This window comes from Bidens hawaiensis, unplaced genomic scaffold (assembly GCF_021521415.1).
Source record: "Bidens hawaiensis isolate Kalapana, Puna unplaced genomic scaffold, B.hawaiensis_p1.1 tig00000237_1, whole genome shotgun sequence".
Lineage (NCBI taxonomy): Eukaryota > Viridiplantae > Streptophyta > Magnoliopsida > Asterales > Asteraceae > Bidens > Bidens hawaiensis.
Genome location: NW_027491021.1, coordinates 3,045,274 through 3,064,953, shown reverse-complemented (window position 1 = coordinate 3,064,953; position 19,680 = coordinate 3,045,274). Strand labels below are relative to the sequence as shown.

Here is a 19,680-nt window from a genome sequence, read left to right as displayed (position 1 = left end):
AAATACAGTCCTAACGAAGAGAAAGTACTTAAGTAATTTAAGTAGATAGTGGGGAGTGAATGAATTACTTCATGGAGATCGTGAAGTATTTATAACCGAAGGATGTGGGAATATGATTGGGCCAGCTGTCCCATTCTAGAATATCTCTCATAACCGCCTGGACACGTGTTCTTACATGATAGGTTGAGCTATACGTCCCATGTGTATGGATATAACAACCTGGACACGTGTCTCTCTATGATAGGACGAGTTAACTCCTGGCCATGTGCAAGGTTATAACAACCTGACCATCTGTTCTTTATTCATTGGTTGACGGGTCACGTATTTTTCAAGTAACAATCGTGATTAATCTTCTAGAAGGTAATTAGTTAATTACAGCTGTCCTGTGGCATTGCATTCTGTTCATCTTAGCGGGTGGGTATGTTACCTTGCGGATGACTTTTGAGGGTGCCTGGATGCTTCCTCGCATGGTAAGTCATGAGGGTGATCCATATGTCCCGCGGGTGCCACTTGAGGAGCTCCCTCTGACCTGCGGGTGATACTTAAGGGTATTTGGGGCTTTTTGGTGCCCTACCTCTATAAGTCCCCCAGTCCAGTGTTTCTTACGCGTGAAGTCTTTATGTGGGTGAAATGTTGGACTTAAGGTATAATTTGGGGGGTTTTTGAATTTTGTAATTTGGTGGAAATATCTTCTGTTGGTGGTGTGGATAACCATGAAAAGGACAAGTTGACCACTTGCAGGCGTGTGAACAGATGACGAGAAGTTTATGCCGACTGTCACTGTACCCGACTGTGCACCTTTTTCTCTTTTTCGAATTTCCCGCGTGACGTGGCGTCTGGCGAGTGGTTGATAACTTTCTCTCACCACTGTTCGTATCCCATCGCATTAATTGCGATCGGTATAAATAGAGAAGTTATCTTTTTGTTGAAGTTTTATCGCCTTTTATATCTTATTTCTTTTTCGGTTTTCTCAATCTTTTGATTAGTCTATCTAGTCCGTTCAAGATTGCTCGTTGTTTTCCATTTACTGTTGAGTCGATGGCTAGTGACACAAGATCTTTGATACCGAGCATCGATACTAATTGGGATATCTCTGAGTATGAAACGCTTCTTCATACTTACGGTATCTCACCAGACTGGTTGAAGTTTTATCGCCTTTTATATCTTATTTCTTTTTCGGTTTTCTCAATATTTTGATTAGTGTATCTAGTCCGTTCAAGATTGCTCGTTGTTTTCCATTTACTGTTGAGTCGATGGCTAGTGAGACAAGATCTTTGATACCGAGCATCGATACTAATTGGGATATCTCTGAGTATGAAACGCTTCTTCATACTTATGGTATCTCACCAGACTGGGGATCGGAATTCCCTAACGTCGGGTCTGTTGCGAGCATGCCCCCTGTCGGCAAGATGGCAGTATACGCCGACTTTTTTTACCTATGGGAATCTTTGGTTTCTGATAACCAAGTTCCTCATGAAGGTATTAAGCGCTTATGGGATCCATCTATCCCAGTTACATCCTCTTGCACTCATACGAATCAGACACTCGAATTCGTGTGTAAGGCAAAAGGGATGTTGCCTCGAATCGACCGATTCCCCGTGTTCTACCGGATGACCAACCGCGGCGGGTGGTTTAAATGCAATCCGATTTCTGAAATGATTATCGGCACTGTGCCCCAGGGGGTTCTGAAGATTGGCGCAACAAGTTTTATTTTTGGATTTCAGAGGATGTCGTTCCAGACGCTATGGTCCTTCGTCCGGCCAACGAGGCACTCCCGGAGGTCTTTACGGCTCCTCATGAGGGCTAGGAATGGTTCCGCGTCTTGGTTTCGGAACCATCACCAATGCGGGCCATGCCAGAGGAGGCCCTAGTATGGGTGGATATGAGCCGCCCGTGACCATATCCAGATTTGGAGCCCGTCTTTATGGGCGTGAATGAACGTAAGTTTTATTCCTATTTTTCTCTTTTATTTCATATAAAACTTCTGACTGACTTCTTGTTACGCTTTTCTCAGTTGAAGGGCCTATGTTAAATGCCCTTTTTGAGAATAGGGGTTGTATGGGAAAATGTATCCGTGACGTAAAAGAAACGCTTGTCCTGGAGAGGACGCTGGGGTCAGTTTCTACTAAGGTGCATGCGGAACCGATGGCTTCGGAAGCTATCTTCCAAACATGTGCGTACATCTTTAACCCTCACCCGCTCAACGCTCTTACTTCTATGTGGCCCAATCTCACCAACAACACAATCCGGTAACAAATATGTGTTTTTATTGATGGATGATTACTCTCGATATATGTGGGCATATATCATAAAGTCTAAGGATGAAGCATTGAACTTTTTCGTTAAGTTCAAAGAAGTAGTTGAAGTTGAAACAGGTCATAAGATTAAGACCTTAAGAACCGACAGAGGAGGAGAGTTTACCTCGAAAGAGTTAAAGATATTTTGTGAAAGAAATGATATACTACGACAACTCACAGCCCCTTACACTCCACAACAGAATGGAGTAGTAGAACGCAAGAACAGGACCGTGATCGGAACTACACGGTGCCTACTAAAAGGTATGAATGTCCCACAAAACTTTTGGGGTGAAGGAGTGAGACATGCGGTGTATGTGCTAAATCTCACACCAACAAAGGCCCTCGAAAACATAACACCATATGAAGCAATGTCAGGGCGAAAGCTGAATTTGAAACACTTGAGAGTGTTCGGCTGTGTGGCTCATGCGAAGATTCCTGCAGTAAATTTAAGGAAACTTGATGATCGAAGTGAAAGAACCATTTATTTGGGTACCGAACCAGGAAGTAAAGCATATCGGTTATATAACCCAAATACAAATAAAGTAATGGTGAGCCGCGATGTGGAATTTGAAGAAAACAAGGCATGGGATTGGAAGAATCATCTCACAAACGCCGATGAAGGACCCGAATGGGTAGACTTTGTGGTTGAAGGAGAATTAACCACAACCAATGATAATCAAGATGAGACCTATGGGGAAGATCCCGATGAACCAGAAACCCCAAGTACCCCACCAAGCCAAGGATCACAGTCAATAGGGCAAAATACACCCTCAACAGACTCTACTTTATCCAGTCCAGGTCAAGATGAATCTCCTATGTTTTCGCAAAATGAATCAGTAAATGAAAACACTGAAAGTGAAGAGATAGACCCTAACGTAGATGACACACCAATTCAAGGTCTACGTAATATGGCAGAAATATATGAAAGAGCTCCAGCCATGGACGAGCATGGAGATTTTGTAATTCAAGGAGTTGACATGTATGGAAATGAACTCCTATTGATGCACGAAGAACCAATGAATTACAAAGAAGTGACTGGAAATAATGCATGGGAAAAGGCGATGAAAGACGAGTTAGATTCAATAGAAAAGAATAAAACATGGACACTGACCAATCTACCTACTGGACACAAGCCCATTGGTTTGAAATGGGTATTTAAGCTGAAGAAAGATGCGAAAGGTGAAGTAACAAAATATAAAGCACGCCTTGTTGCAAAAGGATACGTACAAAGACATTGTATTGACTATGAAGAAGTATTCACACCAGTAGCTAGAATCGAAACCGTTCGATTACTACTCGCACTAGCTGCACATGAAGGATGGACCATTCATCACCTCGACGTCAAGACAACATTCTTGCATGGTGAATTAAACGAAGAAGTATATGTAGAACAGCTGTTTCGTGAAACCAGGAGCTGAAAACAAGGTCTACAAGCTAATAAAAGCATTATATGGACTACGTCAAGTACCACGAGCTTGGAATATTAAATTAAATAATACTTTAAAGGACCTTGGTTTCAAGAAATGTCCAAGAGAAGCAGCAGTGTATACACGTGAAAAGGGAAAAAGAAAGTTAATAGTAGGCGTCTATGTTGATGACTTAATCGTAACAGGAAACGATAAAGAAGATATCTCAAAATTCAAGCAGCAAATGAAGAAGTCATTTGAAATGAGTGATCTTGGAGAACTAAAGTACTATCTAGGGATCGAAGTACTACAAAATGAAGAAGGGGTGACGTTAAAACAATCGGGTTATGCAAAGAAGCTATTAAAGGACGCTGGGATGTTAGTATGTAATCCTACACGATACCCGATGGAAGCAGGTCTAAAATTATCAAAGAATGAAGAAGGAGCTGAAGCAAATGCAACAGAATACCGAAAGCTGATAGGATGTCTAAGGTACCTAACTCATACAAGACCAGACATCAACTTTGCAGTAGGATATGCAAGTCGGTTTATGCACTCGCCAAAAGTAGCTCACATGAAAGCCGTGAAACACTTACTACGGTACGTAAGAGGTACAATCGAGTATGGAATTCAGTACAAGAAAGGAGGCAGAAAAGTATTGAAGGGTTATAGTGATAGCAGCTATAACATGGACATTGATGATGGAAAGAGCACAACTGGAACTATATTTTATTTCTGTGATGCTCCGATTGCATGGAATACTCAGAAACAAACTATAGTTGCTCTATCATCTTGTGAAGCTGAATTCATGGCAGCCGCCTCAGCTGCATGTCAAGCCTTATGGTTACAAGGATTGTTAGAAGACTTGACTAGTTGGAAGCAAGAGAAAGTGACACTGTATGTGGATAACAGGTCAGCGATAGCATTGATGAAAAATCCAGTGTTTCACGGGTGAAGCAAACATATAAGTACAAAATACCACTTCATACGAGAATGCGTGGAGAAGCAACAAATCGAAGTGGAGCACATTAGTGGCGAGGAACTGAAGGCAGATATACTAACGAAGGCATTGCCAAGAATCAAGTTCATGGAGATGCGCGAACTACTAGGTGTCAAGGACCTCGCAATACAAGATCGAGATTAAGGGGGTGATTTTTAGTTAATCATCGACCCTGTTAAGTTTATTAGAAAATACCGTTATTATAGTTTAGTGCCAAAATTGTAATTAGGTGATAGTTTGTGTGGATAATGTAAATATGTAAAATACAACTGGTGCAATGTTTTATGAAACGTCGCGACTCTTGACGTAGTAACCGTCGGAGTAACCGTGTCCGGTAATAACCGTCACCGGAGGGTATAAATACCCCTCCCTGGTTGATTGTAAACATCACAAACACATTCAGTTTATAATAAAGAAATCGTTTCCATATTATTGTGTTCATATTATTGTTTATCGATCCAATTTGTTATCAGTTTCGACTGTAAATTGATAGGAAAAGATGATCAAATGGAAAAAGTCCATATAAGTGGCTGCAGTTTACATTATTGCCCGACTAATCTACTTAAAACGTCGCCCTTATAAGGTCGATAAGGTCTTTGGTTCATATCCATGCTTATTGCCAAGAACAACCACCTATAAAAAATTTCGCAAATTCTTTGGTAATTTTTCTGCTAAATCATGACCATATTAACGCCTTGCTTCCTTCTTATCTTAATCCCTTATGCAGTTTTGGTTTCCTTCTATTATACAAACATCAGTCCAACTGATAAGGACGAGTTTGCATTAGATGGTGGAGCTTATGTCTCTGAAGATGCAATTCAAGTAACCCCACAAAATACAAGTGAAAGGGTCGTTGGGCAGGTGACATATACTGAACGGCTTCATCTTTGGGACAAAAGATCCGGTCAGCTAGCCAGCTTTTATACCAGTTTCTCATTTGTAAAGTTATCTGACCCAGCTAAACGTCATCGTCAAGATGACGGCTTCATATTCTTCCTTTCTCAGAATAGTTCTTTGATAAACGGTGCTATGACTCCTGATCAGTTAGATACCACAGGCAATGATAGTGTTCATCGGTATGTTTGGGTGGAGTTTGATCCTTACTGCAACACTTGGGAAAATCGTTCCGAATGTGGTCATGTCGGTATCAATGTTAACTCTCATTCTTCTGTTACGCAAACAAGATGGCTTAATGACATGTCAACTGGAAGAGAGTGTCGAGTTTGGATTAAATATGATCCAGGTCTTAGTATTCTTACTGTTTCCTTCACTGAGTTCCCCAACAATACAGTTTTTCAAGACAGTGAAATATGGCACGCAGTTGATCTCCAGAATGAGTTGCCTGAATGGGTTGTTTTCGGGTTTTCAGCTGCAAGCGCTGATTTGCTTGATCAGAACACCTTAAGTTCTTGGATTTTCAGTAGTAAAATTAATACGCAAGCTGACGAAAACAACGTGTCAGGAAACAAGACCTGGCTTGTGTTGGGATTAACAGTTGGAGTATTGGTTCTAATCACGTTTTTTGTTATTCTTGCACTAATTCTATGGAGGAAGAAGGAAAAGCATGGTGATGAAGTAGAGGAAGTTGGATTTTTTATGGAAATGAACCATGAATTTGAGATGTGCGCCACTGGTCCTAGAAGATTCTCTTACCTTGAATTAACTGAGGCAACCACTGACTTTGCAGAGAAAGAGAAGCTTGGACAGGGAGGTTTTGGAGGAGTTTATAAGGGGGTTTTGAATGATTTGAGCTCATATGTAGCAGTCAAAGAGTGTCAAAGACCTCCAAACAAGGAATCAAGGAGTATGCATCGGAAGTCAGGATCATTAGCCGGCTGAGGCACAAAAATCTAGTGCAACTCATTGGTTGGTGCCATGAGAAAGGAGAACTTCTTCTTGTTTACGAGTATATGGAAAACGGAAGCTTAGACTCGCATCTTTTCAAGGGAAAGAGCTTGTTGACATGGGGAACAAGATACAAAATTGCAATCGGTTTGGCTTCCACTTTATTTTATCTACATGAAGACTGGGAGCAGTGTGTTTTGCCTAGAGATATCAAATCTAGTAATGTGATGTTGCACTCAAATTTTAATGCAAAGCTTGGCGATTTTGGGTTAGCCAAGTTGGTTGACCATGAGAAAGGCTCCCAGACAACACTTTTGGCTGGCACCTTGGGTTATATGGCTCCTGAATCTTTAGTGACATGCAAGGCAAGCAAAGAAACAGATGTGTTTAGCTTCGGCGTTGTTGCATTAGAAATAGTATGTGGGAGAAAAGCCATTGACTACAACTCACATGAAAAGAAAATATGGTTACCGGAATGGGTTTGGGAGCTTTATGGGACTGGGTCCATTTTCGAAGCAGTTGATCCACGTCTAGGATTAGAATTTGACGAAGTTGAAGGCAAGCGTTTAATAATCATTGGGTTATGGTGCGTACATCCTGACTCACAACTTCGCCCATCGATGAGACAAGCGATTCAAGTACTAAACTCCGAATCATCCCTCCCTATATTGCCTTCAAAGATGCCTGTAGCGTCTTACTCAACAACACGCATGCCACTGTTATATGGTGGCTCTAATGTGGATTTGACAACATCTTCATCTTATATATATGATCGTTAAATACATTTATTGGCAATTATGTAGAAATTTTATGAATGAATATATATATAATCATATGACATTTACCTTCTTGTAAAATGTTTTCTTTAACCTTTGGGGCAACATTAAGCAGAAATTTTAGATGAAAATTTTGTAGTTTTGGTGAAACCACTTGATTCATAACATTACACGCTGCGAGAAAAAAAGGGTATGAATTTATGATTTGAAAATTGCCAATAGACCAGGGCCTTCATGTCACTGAGATTTGTTGGCTCACTCAACGCGAGAACCTGAAAACTAGAATTTGACATTCGCTATATACGGTTAACCAACTACGCAAATAGTAGCCGGACCACTGGAACCAGTTATGGTTCGAAGCTATGTATCCAGAAGACTACACAGTAAATGTTATTATTCATATCCACCGCAAAATACCTTGTAGTTAAACAGAGATATACTATGTGTTAAATTTATGACAGAATTACAGAAATTGTCCTTTATGTTTGTACCAAATTTCACTCATTGTCCTTTATCTTTAAAATTGATATATTTTATCCTTTACGTTTAAAAATCCAACAACGTTTGTCCTTTGACCCTAACCCAGTTAGTTTTTCTTGTTAAGTCAGATCAATGATCAATGTACATATTAAAGTTATTAAAAAAAATCTAAATCATTATCCTCCACTTTCACCTGAACATATTCAGGTGAAAGTGGATGATAATGATTTAGATTTTTTTTAATAACTTTAATATGTACATTGATCTGACTTAACAAGAAAAACTAACTGGGTTAGGGTCAAAGGACAAACGTTGTTGGATTTTAAACGTAAAGGATAAAATATATCAATTTTAAAGATAAAGGACAATGAGTGAAATTTGGTACAAACATAAAGGACAATTTCTGTAATTCTGTCTAAATTTATTGATAGACAAATACCTGTTTAAAGTAACACACTCGAGAATGATCAAATCAATAGAGAAACTTGAAAGACTCATTATTTTGCGATTATTCTTGAAGAATATCACTACATAAGACTTGATCATACTAACAATAATAAAGGTCTCAACAGATAAATTTTTAAAATTTAAATAATACCAGTATCTTTGCAAGGCCAGAACAATTATTTTGAAGGCGTAAAGGGAACCTGAAAGTTGGGGACTTTCCAGAATTTCTTTGTTAAGTTATAAATTCAACTTTAATAGAGAGAAACCTAAATTTATTATTTATGCAAAGTTAACTTTTCTAATATTCTAGGAAAACTTGATGCTAATGGATTAAGCAGGCAAATAGGCGAGTCGAATATTGGGTTAACCCGAGTTCAAGTGAGCAACTTTTTTTCTTTTAAACAAACCCAAATTTTAAACTTTTTTAGTACTATAATGATGTATAATACTAATAAAATTTGATGTGCATACATGTAAGACAGTATGGTAACAATTTATAACGTCCCAAAAACATACCTTTTCGCCCCTACCTCTCCCCCATGTACATGTACCCCTTTCAAATAACCCGTTGTTTTGGGTGTGGTTGCACAAGAACATCATCCATCTCTGATCTCTCACTACTCAATATCATTCTCTATCTCTCTCTCACACCGTCAAGTTTGTTTATATACAATTAAGGTGATATTTTATGGACACTTTTAAACCAGCAAATATCACTATAAAATTTTAATAATACAAGTTGTAGGAGTTAACCCTTAAAAGGAAGTAGAAACTCTCAACGGCCAAGGGAGACCCAAGGCCATAGAAGGGGTTTGGAAATAGTTTTCAACCAACAATTGGCGCACTTCGGTTATTACCTCATCAGCTGCGTCATTGCCCCAAGCGCAAAGACGCCATAAACAAATCCCCAGCCCCTCCTTTTATATACCGCTAGGCCCGCTTCCTTCTACATCGGCCACCGCCGATCTGGGATATATTAGTCAACATTTCAACCTGCTTTTAATTACTCCTTTTTATAATTGATTTTAAACACTTGGTTATTAATTAAGTTAAGAAGGTTGATATGATAACTATGAAACAAATCAAGTGGAAAATGGGAAAGACAGAAATGTTTTGCATACTAAGGCCATCGCATGCAAAATCAATAAACATCAGTGCACAACTCTACAGTCGATTTGATAACGTAAGCATGGAGTTACTTGTTAGTATGGGTAACTCAAACCCGAGTCGATTTAGTTCATCTTAAAGATCATCGTGACTTAACTACATTTATGATATCAAAATATTATGTTAGAAGAGAAAACCTTTGGCCTCTTCATTTCTAAACAAATATACGCGAGAATTTACCATTCCTCAAGATTCTACTTCCAGTATCTACTTTGTGGTGTTCTCCAAATTCTTGTTTGCTCATTGAAGCTTCCAATCACAGCAGATTGTTTGTCATCAGCTAGCCGATCAGCAACAACGTTATAATATGATACATGATCAAATTTCTGCAATATTTTGAACGACTTCCTTCGTTTCGGATCAGCAATAATTTGCCCATCTTTAGATAATTCTGCTGTTGCTCTAACTTTAAGATATTTCACTTGAAAGGTTGGACTTAAAGCTTGTTGATCCGTGGTTAAGATAACTGCACCGAGCATCTCCCCCAAGAATGTATCCTGCAATATGTGTAAATAAATGTGCTGTTTACAAAAATCACGCACTTTATAATTAAAATGGACTGTTGAGTAATGTGTCACACTATCACAATGGGTTTGGGTCAAAACAGGCCAAGTCGTCCAGAAACACTTTGTCCATAAATCCTTTTTATTATTATTATTATTATTTAGGGTGTCAAATATTATTATAAAACTATATAAAATGATACACAAAAATTGAACAAATTTTGCGACTTTCTCCTTTCTAGTCCCTTTTAACGGGAGACTATTGGGGGGTGGGGTGGGGGGGGACTTTTTTAAATTTGGGGCTGCTAGTGGTGATAAATTGACTTGAGATTATTATCGGTCAATACCATTTAATATGGATTATTAAAACCAATAAACCTATTTATAATTATGAGTTTGAATCAAATACAAATGAAATTAACGTGCTAAACGTGGGAATCAAGGAGAGTAAATATATATAAGTAGAGTACGTAATTATCATAGAGTAATTACATAATTACTCTATGATAATTACTCTACTTTTACATATACTTACTCTACTTGATTCTCACGTTTAGCACATGAATTTTATTTGTATGTTAACCTTCCCCTATAATTATAACCTTTATACAAAACATATATATTTAGTTGTTTTTATCATAATCCCATATATAACAATTTTTATTATTTAAATATAAATATATATATATATATATATATATATATATATATATTTATATTTTTAAATAAAATATATTGATTATTTAGAGGTGCACGAAAATACCGGTTTTAACCTAGTTTGACCCAAACTGGAACTGGTTATAACCCGAACCAGATTGGGAAAAAAACCCGATTTGTGCACCTTTACAATATATGAAACTTGGACTTGGGCACAATTAGCGATCTAGAGTAGCTCACGAGCATCTCAGCTCATTTACACCCCAAGAGAAAACATAACCAGTATTGACCAGTTCATAAGTAAGTGGTTGAAATTACAGCATCTAATTGGGCAAGTACATATAACAAAATCAGAATTATTTTAGTTTGCAAGTACCATGTGTTGATATCTATGATTCTTCTGTTGCAACTGATACATCCTTGCCAGCAACCGTTGGCTGAAACGAGCTTCAGGTGTCTTTTTCTCCAAGTCAAGCTTATTAATAATATGTGGAAACAAGCAAACCTTCGTTGTAGGCTAAGAGGGATGAGTGTGACATCAAGCAATGATTTAAACACCACTTTAGCAGCTAAAGGGTCTAGAAACATGTTCATTTCGGCGTATTTGTTTGAAGGAATATTAATAACACTTCCTCTATCATATTTGTTGTAATCAATATGTCCACCTAATATAAATACATCCTGCAATAAAATTCATGATCTATAATTAGGATTGATGATTCTTTAAGGATAGTATAGTTATGTTTACTAAACTCGCTAACCTGAATGATGGAACCAGCATTTGCATCTTCAAGTATTATGTTTGCTAAAGTGGTCAACGGTCCGTTAGTCAAAATGGTAATCTTAGAGCCAGGATCAGTTGATTTCACTAATGATTTCCAAACTTCTAGTGCCAGTGGTTGTCTAAGTTGAGGAAAATCAGTATTCCTAGGTGCTCCATATTTTACAGAATTTTCGGCTGTATATCTACCAAGAAAACCAAGATCTCTATTAGAGGTGGCATTAAAAAAATGAAAATATTAACAAAAAACTAAAAGGACCGGACGGAGGTCGTAAATTGAAATTTTAACACACATCCCAGTAAGATGGAAAAGTTGTAAATAGTAGTGCAATTACCTTCTTGGGCTTCTTGGAAGATCGCGTGCAAGTCCAAAAAGAGAGTCGGAATCTAATAAGCCACCACTTCCATGAGGGATAGCCTTCAAGTATTTGCAATCTCCAACACTTGGATCATCCGGGTCAGTCTGGTTTAAACCAAATGAATCCCCTAAACCAACAATAATATCGTCACGGCCCATCATATGCAACAAATCATAGATTACATCTATTGTTGCTGCATTTGCCCACCCTGTTGGGGTTACAAGTATTGCCTGAAATAAAACCAAACAAATAATGAAAACCATGTTCATCTACAAACTAAAATATAACTATAATTGCATTGCATGAGACATATTTTACAGTACCTTAAGATTTATTGTCTCCACCGGTACTTTAAGAAGATAAAAGAGAGCAAGAAAATCTCCTGCACTCATATCCATGTCGAAGACGACCGTTTTCCCTAGTTTTTTCCCTTCAAAATCTGGTTTGTAAAGAACTTCCTTGTAATAAGGAAATTGAGATGTGAAATTAAATATGCCTTTATTTTGTGGCGTGTTTAGTACCTGCTATACGTGTATAAAATCGAATAAACCAAAGTGACATATGTTTATAAAGTGCAACAATGTATAGCCACAAGATGAGCTTAAAAGTGTATTAAAATTTTGGAACTATTTTACCAATATAAATATTAACAAAATTAAGGTAATGAAAAGATGCCAGAGGTAACAGTTTTGTTCCATTTAGCTTAAAAATAAATTAAATTAAATACTTTTGAAGGTAATCGGGGCCAAATGGGCCAACGGATGATCAAGAGTCACCCATTTGACCCATTACCCAACCCGTTTGACCCACCCATTTTTCAACTTCTAAGAAATATAATTTGAATCAACTTACGTCGAGAAAACTGACAAAAAATTCTTTCTCAAGTGAGCTACTCTTGTCACGGTTTTGCTTTGCCCTTGTAGCAATCCGCACACGCACCGAATCAGGTCCACTTACTTCCTCTGTGTAACCATCCTGATTTTATAGTTTCAGTATCTAAACAGTTAATGAAAATGTTATAACGATAGGATAATTATTCTTCTTTTTTCTTTTGAACTAGTTGACTTCTTATGCTAGCAATCTTCTAAATTATAATAATAGTATTGTACAATAGATTGATGTAGCAAGAAGTTACCTTACATCTCCCATTATTTTGGAGGCGAAATGGATCTTGAATGCCTGTTTGAACATGACCACTATGAACTCCATTTTTCTTTAAGTTGAATTTTGGAGCACTATGGTTGTTAAAAAAATTATTTGAGCCATCAAATACTCCATAAGGCTTGTTGGAAGTAATGACAGTAATATTCATATACTCCATTTCAGCGAATTCGTTTTCTCCATTACTCTTGTGCAAGTTACGCATAATGGATGTGGAAACACCTGACATAAATGAGTCCCACATAAAATAACTCTGCAAAAATGAGACAAATTATAAAAAAAGTTATTTTGTCAAGAGTTATTATACATATGACTATATAAAGTTATTAAATATAGAGGAACTAACAATAGAAAAGCCTACATTGAGACCCATGGTCCATAAAGAAATAAAAATAAACTAATACAATATACCTACAGTAAATTCACATAATTATATGTGAGTTACAAAATATCACATAAAATAATAAAAATTCATAATACGAAGTTCAAAAACTAGCTATTTTTATAGAGGCCATAAAATGAAAAAAATAAATAACAAACTTTGTAAGTGAATAAAAGTATGACTCCTCAAAGGGTAAAATGATCATTCTATTAAAGACCAGAATTGATAATTTAAAAGCACAAAACACGAGATCGGATAACTTGCAAACTTTACTAACCAAGAAAATTTAACTCAAAACTTGGTTACAAAGTAAACCACAACTCAGTTTATATAGCTAAGCTAAACTCATTAGACTATAATTCGAATTGTAACTAACCAGATAGATATAACCAACTTATAACTATTATCTATATTAACCACCTCTAGCTTGTACTACAAATTTCGGTTTATTAACCAAGTTACTTGTGGCCCAAGTTCAAATATTTATATTTAACCAACATTTAGGACCTATGGCCTTAACGTCAGAGACCATGAGTATTACAAGTTTCAGTTAAGTGACGATATGTGTAGCTTCAAATACTGTAATCTCATACAAACCACAAAGACAACTTATGTAGTACGTTTACTCTAGTAATTAAGTTAAAGATGTGTTTTAAGTTTATTACCTTATAGAAATGATTGTCAAACCAAGTATCTCGAACCATCTTTAATGTCTTGAAAACATATTGTACCTCATATGTACGTTGGTTCCGCTCAAATTCCTCAAAGAAGTTTTGAGTTATGGGAATTGCGTTTGTTCCATCTAGGGGAACAAGTGTAACCGGAATTCCAGAATGAATAACCTGTGAAACACACATCCAAACACCGTCCACCCTTAGTTATGAAGGATACATAAACACAAGTACTAATGTTTAATATAGCCTATACTTGCCTGGTATGCAGCAAAGGGATCACCAAAGAAGTTAAACTCAGCATAAGGATTGGTTTTGTAGGATGTGTATAAATTACCATGTTTACCACAGAGTTGAGGTTGACAAGATGAGTTGCCAATTTTGGGACAACAACCAGTTGGATTCTTTGACCTCACACCACCTCCCATGACATATATATGCTCAATGTTTTTCTTTAAATGCGGATTGGTCATAAGAAAAATGGCAATATTTGTGTGTGCTCCGATTACAAATAGACTAATGGGCCCAGCGGATATCTTCTCGATTAGTACTTGCTGTGCTGTAGGTTGTTTAAGAGGTGTGTATCTCCTGCTTCCCTAGTTCATAGTTAAAAGTTAACAGACACATTAACCGTCTAGAGTGCAAGCAGAGGTTCACAATCACAAATGGGCATGGGCCTTACACTTGTCTAGGAAATGGGTTAAGCTCGAAAGCTCATTTCGGTTGAAATATATTTTCCAAATCTGGGCCCAACCGTAGCCTGGATAAGCCCAATCCTTAGCTCAAACGGATACTTTATGTATTCTATTTTCTGTAGATTCTATGATACCATATATAAAACTTGTTTGAAGTGTATTATTTAAAAAAACATTTAATTTAGTGCTGATGCTTTATATTTAATTCATGCTTGTTAATTTAAGTAATGTTAAAACTGAAAATCTTCTTTTTACATTTTCTCTTATAATTTAAAACCACTTGTGAGTTTTATGTTAAATCTTATGCATAAAATTTGCATAATATATACTCCATAGAAAATGCATGATGAAAAAATGACCTGGTTAGGACTGATCAAGCCTGTTTTTTTATGAAATGACCCGACTCTTCCGAATAGGTCAGGGCTTTATGCAACTCTTTAAGTTAAAGTGTATTACAATAGTATGGGCAAAATTGTCATTTTTTAATTACTAAGAGAAATAAGTCAACACCGGTTAGTGGAAATGGTGAAAAGTGTGACAACATATGAACTTTTAAGACGCTTTTTGTACTTATTGAAGTTAAAAGAACATGGACTACAAATTACCCCATATATAAAAACAGCGAAAACTGTAATTTACCCTAAATATATAATACCTGTGGAAGAAAGCTTTTCCTATAACCAAAGTTTGTATCTTTATACAATCTCCCTCCAGCTCCCACAGGTATGGCCTGTCTATATCTACAAGGTCCAGCTGTACCACTTCCCTAACCATATACATGCATTTACTTACTTAAATAAGTGCTTGTATGCAAGTAAGATGTAGAATCAATGGACATGATTGGTTAATTAGTTACCTGGTCAATTATAGGCATATATCCACCAACATTTGGTTGTATTGTACCATCTTCGAGTATTCCACCCTCGCCTCCCACACCAACGGCTATATCATCTCGACCCATCATGTAAAGAATATCATATATCTGATTTACCGAATGACCACCGTCTGACCACTCATTTGTGTTGATAGTTATTGCCTGTACCAACATATAATTGTCCTCAATTAAAATCTTGCATTTGATTTGTGACTCAAAAATCAAATCTTGACCGCATTTAGAATCCTTTTTAGCTGGTAAAGTTTACCAAACTGAAACAAGAGGAATTATAGTTATACTTTTTAACTAAGAATTTCAGCGTTTCAACAGAATCGATGTGATGATTCGCACCCTTTAGAGGGAACGTCTTTGGCCTATTTTTGGTACAGGTTTTCATAACAGAATCTGCATAACCTAACTAAAGTCTAAATTACTCTAAGAAGACAAATAAGAGTAGAAAACCAAAAATGAAATTTCACCGTGTACTGTTTTAATGATATCTGTAATTTACGTCTTAATTTTATAAAGTCAAAGTTATCGTTAAAAATAATCATGGCATTCTATGTAATATGTTATTTACATTTTGACGAAAACATGTCGGCAAACAAAATCAAAGGTATCTTAAAATTTCTACAAGTTGATTTTGAATTATTGATATTCATAAAAGTTTAAGGACAAATTTCATAAATTAATATTTTGTTCTGAAGATGTTTGATGGTACTTGAATAATAAATAGTACTGGAACATTGATAAGAAACAATCCCATCTTGAAGTTGAAATTTCATTTAATTCTTAAACAATAAAATATGTATCCGAACTGCAAGATCCGCTTTTAACTCTTTTAGCAGGTGGCTAAAGATGGGAAACAAGCCCAACTTGAAGTTAGAGTTTCATTTATTGCATAAACAATTGAATATATATTTGAAGTACAAGATCCGCTTTTAACTATAATAAAACTACTTGTTATATAAACTGATTACTAAATGGTACGTGGTCTACGGTATCAACGTGATAGAAAATGTGTACAAGTTTATGTGGTTGAAGATTAAAATCTCATGGTTGATTAATATGTAAATTTAAAATGTAAGATTAAATTGTATTTGTGAACCACAGAAGCGCGTGCAAGTAGTTATTCAAGGAATAAGATAAAATAAAAAAAACAAAACAAAAAAGAAACAAACAAAAAGGTTTAGAGTATGTGTTGCGGCCACCGCCAAAGGGTGCCACCAATTGCCACCGTGGATTCACTGACGCCAAACCCATTACATACTCAGCGCCAAAGGGCGCCAAACAAGGGGCCGCGAGAACAATGTAGGGCGTGAGGGCATTTGGGAGGATTTTTGAATTATTAATTAATAATATAACCAACAATTTCACTTCATTATTTACCCCTTTCACGCACATCTCTCATAGCATTCTCGAATTTGTCAACTAAGCACTTACATTGCATGATTTGTCTCTTTCACGTTGGTCTTTAAACACATTGAATTCACCATTGGTCTTGAATTGAAAATCTCACTCTGTCAGACTAAGTGTGGTGAGCTGACGTCCATGTCCACCTTAAGCCTAGAGGTGCGTTAACCCCGTCCTGTATGGGCGCTCTAGGGCGTTGGCAGGCTAACAAGTGCAAGAGAGATGTAGCCATTGGGTTTAGTTGCTTCCAAGGAAAAAGTAGTCGTTGAATATTGAATAGAAAAAAGTTACTTTTGTTCCAAATTATATAAATAAAATCGATCTCTTAAGCAATTTTTATCCACGCAATTCCTACTTCATATCTATTTTAAATCCAATTTCTTCGCTTTCAAACAATTTTTAACCAACCTTCAACTCTTCAACTACAAATCATTCTAACCCAAACAACCCTTTTTCTTAAAACCTTCAACCAAACGACCCAAAGACATGAATGATGATTTCGATCTCCTAGAGTAACCGGTTCATACGACCAGGGTATATAGAAGTAAAGCGAAAACAAACCCTCATGTTCAACTTCAAACAATGCGTAGTTTAAATCACAAACTGAAAGTTTAAACTCAAAATTCGATCGAGTGCTCGGGTTGAAGGAACAAAAACAAATGGCCCTTGATCTTAAATTACTCGCGTCTAGCATCAACCACTCGACCGGGGATCATGTAAGAACGGACTGTATTAGTTTTCATGAATACTTATTTAAGTATTTGTAATTTTTTTTATTTCGTATTTTAGAATTAAAATTAGTATATATAATATAAGAACACTCTCAATCGGTTCTCCATCTCCAAATATAAAATTACACCAAAAATCACTATATTTTTCTCTTTTTTTCAATTATAATATTTTTTATACCTTTATTATTACATTTTCACTCTTCTTTGCTCACCGATTTCAAAAAATATTAAAATATTAGGAAGGATGAAAATTGATTTTCCAAATTTAACCATAAAACGGTAAATTTCATCTCTTTTCTACTCACAACCACTCTAACCACATGGAGAGTACACTCACATAATAGGAAAAACTAGCTCTAAACAATATAAATAGATAAATAATGGAAAAAAAGAGTAAAAATAATTGTGACAAGGTGAGAGTGTATGAGAGCCCTACATAGTACATACACATTTTAGTTAGGTCTCGATACAATTTCATATTGTCCTATTATGGTTAGCCGGTTAGCCTTTCACACCTCATCATTCGTACAAATATCAAATTATTATTCCAAGTGATAAAAGGACAAAAAGATAAATCTATAATTTAAGGATTCTAGCACTTATTTTTGCCCAACAACATGTGGGCTTTCAACTTTTAACCCTAAATTTCTGATCCATAATTTTCTCCATAGTTTAATTACTGATCATGCAACCAAAATACTTATTGAATTTTAGGCTTGGAGACCAGGATAATTAACATAATACCGATTGAAATTAGATTTGTTCCCCAAATATCATTACTGGTATCGATGATACAGTCTTTGGGACATTTCGGTTTTGGTATTATGGTTTCTTGACTACGAATGAATTTGATACGATTTTTGGCTTATTAATTATCCATGGTTAAAAACCAATCTGATACCATCAACAGAGAAAAACAAAAAAACATAGTAATACCAAGATGGGTACTTTTCTAAAATACCCGTACCGAACTAATACATTTGATACCCAGTTTTCTCGAAACCATATATGATGCATGTAGGATGGAGAAGAAGAATAAGAGAAAACGAACCTGCAAATCGAATTCCGATTTGTTAAGCTTGAGGAGGTATAACATGGCAAAGAAATCATCAGAATCAAAATCCGTATCGAGAAGAATCCGGTGAGGACTGCTAAATCCAACTGCAGTACTGATAATTATGGCAAACAACAACCTCCGCCACAGCAGCAACAACTCCATTAATTATTTACGATCAACCTCCGAGGTTAACGAGAATATTAAATTTGTATCACGTTACTTATTCAGTGAAAATTCTGGAAAACAAAGGTTGAGGTTGATGGTGGACCAGAATTGTCGAAGCACGAGATGAATCTGACCTGATCCATAACGATGTTTCCACGAATTTCGAGATGAACGAACCACGTCTTGATCTTCTTCTCCGGCTGGTTGGGATCTGCAATGACTTTTTGGGGGTGTGGAGGTGACCACTAAGAAATCTCTAGGATCTCTTGTTCACAGACACAAAAATATGGTGGTGGCTCTTATTGAGAATGACCAACCCCTAATAAGGAGGTGGAGACCTCCTTATATAGGGAGCCTCATGGCCACCATCATGGTACCCTAATGGGCCTAGCCCAGTTAGGGTTACCTCCACAAAACCCCCTCAGCCCAATAACATTGTATTAGTCCATATAATAAAATAAGCCAAACATAATAAATTTAGGGTCGTAAAACCGGGTTTAGTACCATACCCCTACAAGCCACCTCATAAAGTCCAACGCTCCACCTGTCGAAGCACGAGATGAATCTGACCTGATCCATGACGATGTTTCCACGGATTTCGAGATGAACGAACCACGTCTTGATCTTCTTCTCCGGCTGGTTGGGATCTGCAATGACTTTTTGAGGGTGTGGAGGTGACCGCTAAGAAATCTCCAGGATCTCTTGTTCACAGACACAAAAATATGGTGGTGGCTCTTATTGAGAATGACCAACCCCTAATAAGGAGGTGGAGACCTCCTTATATAGGGAGCCTCATGGCTACCATCATGGTAC

The 19,680-nt window shown here is 36.7% G+C and overlaps 4 pseudogenes; 2 read left to right on the top strand and 2 right to left on the bottom strand.

The window, feature by feature from the left end:
• The first annotated feature begins 3,947 nt into the window (after window positions 1–3,947).
• LOC143612327 (secreted RxLR effector protein 161 pseudogene) lies at window positions 3,948–4,658 on the top strand (annotated as a pseudogene).
• A 650-nt stretch (window positions 4,659–5,308) lies between these two features.
• On the top strand, window positions 5,309–7,327 carry LOC143603484 (L-type lectin-domain containing receptor kinase IX.1 pseudogene; annotated as a pseudogene).
• A 1,676-nt stretch (window positions 7,328–9,003) lies between these two features.
• LOC143617603 (U4 spliceosomal RNA) lies at window positions 9,004–9,143 on the bottom strand (annotated as a pseudogene).
• A 251-nt stretch (window positions 9,144–9,394) lies between these two features.
• On the bottom strand, window positions 9,395–18,864 carry LOC143614780 (nucleoside hydrolase 3-like; annotated as a pseudogene).
• Between the last annotated feature and the right edge of the window lie 816 nt (window positions 18,865–19,680).